Source organism: Mustela lutreola, chromosome 8 (assembly GCF_030435805.1).
Source record: "Mustela lutreola isolate mMusLut2 chromosome 8, mMusLut2.pri, whole genome shotgun sequence".
Taxonomy (NCBI): domain Eukaryota; kingdom Metazoa; phylum Chordata; class Mammalia; order Carnivora; family Mustelidae; genus Mustela; species Mustela lutreola.
This window is the reverse complement of record NC_081297.1, coordinates 58,419,201-58,425,218: the sequence shown is the minus strand read 5'-3', so window position 1 is coordinate 58,425,218 and position 6,018 is coordinate 58,419,201. Positions and strand designations below refer to the sequence as shown.

Genomic DNA, 6,018 nt, shown 5'->3' with positions numbered 1-6,018 from the left:
CAGAGAGCCCGATGCAGGACTCAATCCCAGGACCTGGATATCATGACCTGAGCAGAAGGCAGAGGCTTAATCCACTGAGCCACCCAGGCGCCCCCCAAGGGACCATGATCAGGGATATATCTGACCCACGGCCATCTGTGATGAACCACTTTTCAGCTCCCATGTCTTCATATTCTTCCCCATTAAACTTAGTAAGGCCACTTCTTGGAAATGTGGATCTTCTGGAGGCCAGGGAACTTGACCTTGGCCCTGCATGGGGCCTCAATCCCATGCTCCTTGTTTTGCTGCTTGATATGGATGGACACAGTGACTTGGCCAACATGGACCCTGACTTTCCAAAGACACCCCGCATACCTGTCTGGAGCCTAGATGAGAGATAACATGAGGTCAGACATCAATGTCCACTAGGAAGGGCTGTGTCCAAGGTTCCTTAGGGCAATCCTTAGGGCAATGGGCTGCGTATACTACCAAGGAGGTTCCTGTTTGCAGCCATTGTGCACTGGGCCCCTATGGGGAAAGAGCACAGTCAGCTTAACTGGCTGCAGACCCAACATCTTTCAAGACCCAGTTCAAGCCTCTCCTACTTTTTTTTTTTTTTTAAGATTTTATTTATTTATTTGACAGAGAGAAAGACAGCTAGAGAGGGAACACCAGCAGGGGGAGGGGAGAGAGAGGGAGAAGCAGGCTCCCTGCTGAGAGCCCGACTCTCAACGGGACTCAATCTCAGGACCCTAGGACCATGACCTGAGCCGAAGGAAGATGCTTAACAACTGAGCCACCCAGGTGCTCCTTATGAGGCACTTTTTAATACCCCTATTGTCCCCATCCCCCCTCAAGACACAGCAGGGGGGGCACCTGGGTGGCTCAGTGGGTTAAAGCCTCTGCCTTCAGCTCGGGTCATGATCCCAGGGTCCTGGGATCGAGCCCCACATCGGGCTCTCTGCTCTTCAGGGAACCTGCTTCCTCCTCCTCTCTCTCTGCTTGCCTCTCTACCTACTTGTGATCTCTATCTGTCAAATAAATAAATAAAATCTTAAAAAAAAAAAAAAAAAAAGACACAGCAGGGACCGTATCTCAGTCAGTTTTGCAATCCCAGTGCTCAACACAGAGCCTGGCATATAGGAGGCCCTCAGTAACCACGGAAAACTGACTGGAATCCTAGAAGCTCGGAGGGTACACCTGAGTGGTGGGGGGAATGATCTGCTGCCCTCTCCTGGCAACGTGAGGCATTGTCCTAACCACAGGCACCACCCCTGGGAGGAAGGGGAAGCTGCAAAAAAGGAGGATGGAGAATGGACTGGATTGAGTTCTTGGGGGGACACCTTTATCAGCTCCCACACAGTTCCCAAGACCATGAAAGCTAGGATGTGGAAGCCAAGTCAGTGCATCCAAAGGACGGCATATCCTTAGAGTGGGTCTGTCCCCCACACTAACTATAAATTCCCCAAATTATACCATATTTGTCTCCCACTCTGTCCTGTTGTCCTTGTGGTTGTTCCTATTCCTGCTGCTTTCATTCACTTTAGCAGGCGATCACTAATTTCTTCTTCCAACGTTATAACAGCGTGTTTTTTTTTTTTTTCTTGTGCATGGAAAGGCTGAATTTGACAACTAGTTTCTCTTGATTTTAACTCAGCTTCCCACTGGTAGGAGGTGGTCTCTAGTGTTCTGGGTGTCTCAGCTTTCTGCCAAAATCCAACCACCAGCTGGGATCCCACAGCCCTCACTCCCTCCACAGCTTCAATAAGCCATGTGACATCATGGCCGGGGAGGGCGGTTCTTGGCAAAGAGAATCATTACCTCACTCCTTTGGGGGCTGCAGGCTTATTGTCTGTATTTTGACATGTGGAAAGTTGCCTAACACCTAACATGAGAAATGGACGTGGGAAGGAGCTTGGGGCTGGAGAGAGAGGTTTGAGAGTGACATGCCCCCAGGTAGGTAAAAACTCAGAGCAGCTAAGATAGTCCACTTGTCCTTAGTACTTCTGATTCTTCCCTTTTTTCCAGCTGAGTACAACTGAAATCCTCAAAGCCACTAGCCATGGGATGTCAGGATGCATTTGTGACATTCTGTGTAGCCTTATGTTAATTCATATGATCTCCCTGATATGAGGAAGTGGTGATGCAACATGGGGGCTTAAGTGAGTAGAAGCAGAATCAATGAAACAAGATGGAATTGGGAGGGAGACAAACCATAAGTGACTCTTAATCTCACAAAACAAACTGAGGATTGCTGGGGGGAGGGGGTTGGGAGAAGGGGGTGGGATTATGGACATTGGGGAAGGTATGTGCTTTGGTGAGTGCTGTGAAGTGTGTAAACCTGGTGATTCACAGACCTGTACCCCTGGGGATAAAAATATATGTTTATAAAAGATAAAAAATTTAAAAAAAAAATTTAGATCCTTCTGCCTGCTTGATCATACCCAGAGAACATCTGATTAGAGGCAAAGTTGCAATTCCTAGTACCCTCCTGTAGAGAAGATAGCCCCAAATTGAAGTAGAGGTCAGCATTTTATTCCACTTTGTGTATTTCCTTGTTTATTTTATTTTTTTTCTATCCTTGTTTATTTTATTGAGTTTTATCAATATACGTGGGTGAAAGTAGTGTCAACTCTAGCAGAAAGCTTGAGGCAGGTGAAACTTACCTGCAAATGCTCTTGCTGTCCTCACTATACCCTTTCTTCTTTCTAGTCCTCCTTTGCAAGTTTTCAGTGGTGATTTCAAAGTCCTCAAATGTTCTGTCCTCTCTATCCCATCAAGAAACATCCTTATGGAAAAGGATTACCTAGTAGATATTAATATGCAAGGGATCCTTTTATTTTTAAAAGATTTAATTTATTTTGACAGAGATCACAAGTAGGCAGAGAGGCAGGCAGAGAGAGAGAGGAGGAACCAGGCTCCCTGCTGAGCAGACAGCCCAATGTGGGTCTCGATCCCAGGACCCTGGGATCATGACCTGAGCCGAAGGCAGAGGCTTAACCCACTGAGCCACCCAGGTGCCCCTATGCAAGGGATTCTTGAAATTTACTTTGGTGCATGTGTCTGATATCATTTTGCATTTTAATAATAATGCCTTAACCTGGTAAAGTTTAAGTTATAACATTCTGGGTATCAAAAACAGGCTTGGAGGAAAACGTGTGTGTGTGCGTGTGTGTGTGTGTGTGTGTACTATGTGGTGCCTCTCAAATCCTACCACATTGATTCTTAGATGCTAACTATAGAACAGATAAGTCCAGCTTATATTTTAAGCAACAGAATGTTGCCTCAATGTGTCTGTACATTTGTGTAAAATGGTTAATGAGGGAAAATGGTCTCTCAGATAATCCAGTGGAATCAAAGATAACATTGCTAATCCTGCTTCAGCTAATATCCACAACAGGTTTCCTGACTCATCGTTAAAATGCCCTGCACGAAGACTAGGAGCAGAGTATCCAGTCTATCCCATGCTATGTACAAGTAACAGGAGGACATACAAAGCCCAGAGTTGTTACAGAGGAAGGGCTGAATTCTGGTGTGGCTTCAGAGGCAACCAAAGGAGGCGACAGAGAATAGAGTATCAAAGCACAGATTGGGCGAGATAAATCAGACCTTAAGAGATGGACAAAGAAGATGGTTTGAGTTTATGCATTTAATTTTTAATGGATATTAATATGTATGAAGATGGCTTCTTTTTTTTTTTTTAACAGGTGTCAGGGTTGATGATATGTTCATAATGATTTCTGCCTGGCAGAAGACCAGCCTCATGGATAACATAAAACCAGTGTCTATTCCAAAGTGGCAGTGTCGATTACAATTACCACCATCACCAACGTCCTGGCCTTCTATACAGGGATTATGACCTCTTTCAGATCCGTACAGTACTTTTGCATCTATACAGGAACAGCCCTGCTCTTTTGTTATTTCTATAACATCACCTGTTTGGGGGCATTTATGGCCCTGGATGGTAAAAGAGAAAGAGTCTGTCTATGCTAGTTGAAAAAGCCAGAAACTCCTAACCAAAACTGTTCCTCATTAAAAAGAGCCTGCTGTCTTCCATGTGATTCTCTCCCGGAAGAAGAAGAAACTGATGTCCATCCAATGAATATGTTCTTTCGAGACTATTTTGGCCCTTTTCTCACAAGAACTGAGTCCAAATTTTTTGTAGTGCTTGTATACATTTTGTACATCATAAGTAGCATCTATGGGTGTTTCCAAGTGCAGGAAGGTTTAGACCTTCGAAATTTGGTAAGTGACGATTCCTACATCACACCATACTTTAATGTAGAGGAAGAATATTTTTCAGATTATGGTCCTAGAGTTATGGTTATTGTTACAGAAACTCTTAACTACTGGGATAAAGGTGTTAGGCCAAAACTGGAAATATGTCTGTCAGATTTGGAAAACAGTGACTATGTAGATAAAAGTCTTACAGAGTTTTGGTTACAAGAGTATGTGCAATATACGGAAAAGAGCCAGCAAGATGTAAATGATAAGGATACTTTTATGAATAATTCACCCAAATTTTTAACACATTTTCCACTTTTTATGTATGATATTAACATTTCATCATCACATGAAATCATTTCTTCCCGGGGTTTCATTCAGACCCTGGGTGTTTCTTCTTCAATCAATAAGAAGACAGTGTTATCCCAGTTACGAAGCAAAGCTGAAAAGTGCGAAATTCCCCTAATGGTGTATAACCATGCATTCATATATTTTGATCAGTATACTGCAATATTAGAAAATACTGTTCGAAAAGTCATTGTTGCATCAACCGCTATGTTCATTGTTTCCTTATTGTTAATTCTTCACCCACTGTGTTCCTTGTGGGTAACTTTTGCTATTGCTTCTGTGATTGTGGGAGTCACAGGTTTCATGGCATTCTGGAATGTCAATCCTGATTCCATATCCATGATTAATCTTGTCATTTGTATAGGGTTTTCTTTTGATTTTTCTGCACATATTTCTTATGCATTTGTTTCCAGTTCTAAGCCCTCGGTAAACCAAAAAACAATTGAGGTGTTGTATCTGCTAGGCTATCCAGTGTTACGAAGTGCACTTTCAACAGTAATAGGGGTGTGTGTTTTATCTGCAGCTAAAGCATATATCTTCAGGACATTTTTTAAGATTATGTTTCTTGTTATGGTATTTGGGGCTGCTCACGGCCTAATTTTTATTCCAGTATTCTTAACCTTTTTTTGAAGGTTTGTTTGAATACCTGCTAACAAATCAAAGACCAATTTTAGAATTCCTGATTGCCAGAATCCAACCTGATAAAAATGCACTATCAGAAATAGTCAATAAACTTAAAACAAAGGCATGTTTCCTTGGCTTGGAAATCCCATTTAAAGATGTTATTTAAAATATCCTGAGAAAGGGGCAGGGGGTGGGAGGTCGGGGTACGAAGTGGTGGGTATTATAGAGGGCACAGATTGCATGGAGCACTGGGTGTGGTGCAAAAATAATGAATACTGTTATGCTGAAAATAAATAATAAATAAATTGAAAAAAAATAAAATATCCTGAGAAAAATTAATTAGTCTTACATTAAGATATCTTTACTAAATTAGGAAGTTTTGTCATCTTTATTATAGTCTATATAATCAAGCATAAGGTATGACTTTCCAATTATTTTTTCCTTTTGTTTCATTGTTAGAAGTTTATGCCTGGAATTCAAATATTTTATATGTTATAATATAAATGGAATATTATTTTCATTGTACTTCCTCTCTCATTATTATGTAAAAGTACAACTTATTATTTATTCTCCCAGTCTGGGGCTTTGTATGCATTTTCTTAATGGTATATTTTGATAAACTGAAATTTTTAAAGTTTTGAAATCCAATATATCATTTTTTTAATGACCAATGTTTTCTGTGTCCTAAGAAGTCTTTGTCTATTCCAAGATGACAAAAAAAAACCCACCTATGATATCTTCTCAAAGTTCATAGTTTTAATTTTACATTGAAGTCTGTGATCCATAAATCTTTTGTTGAGAAGTGTGGATAGAAGTTCATTATCTTCCCATAATAGTTATCAT

The 6,018-nt window shown here is 41.3% G+C and overlaps 1 non-coding gene across 1 annotated transcript; it reads right to left on the bottom strand.

Annotated features, from left to right (window-relative positions):
• Positions 1 to 412: 412 nt before the first annotated feature.
• LOC131840062 (small nucleolar RNA SNORA70) lies at positions 413 to 545 on the bottom strand. The gene has a single exon (XR_009357173.1). It is a non-coding gene; the product is annotated as a small nucleolar RNA SNORA70 (small nucleolar RNA).
• Positions 546 to 6,018: the final 5,473 nt, after the last annotated feature.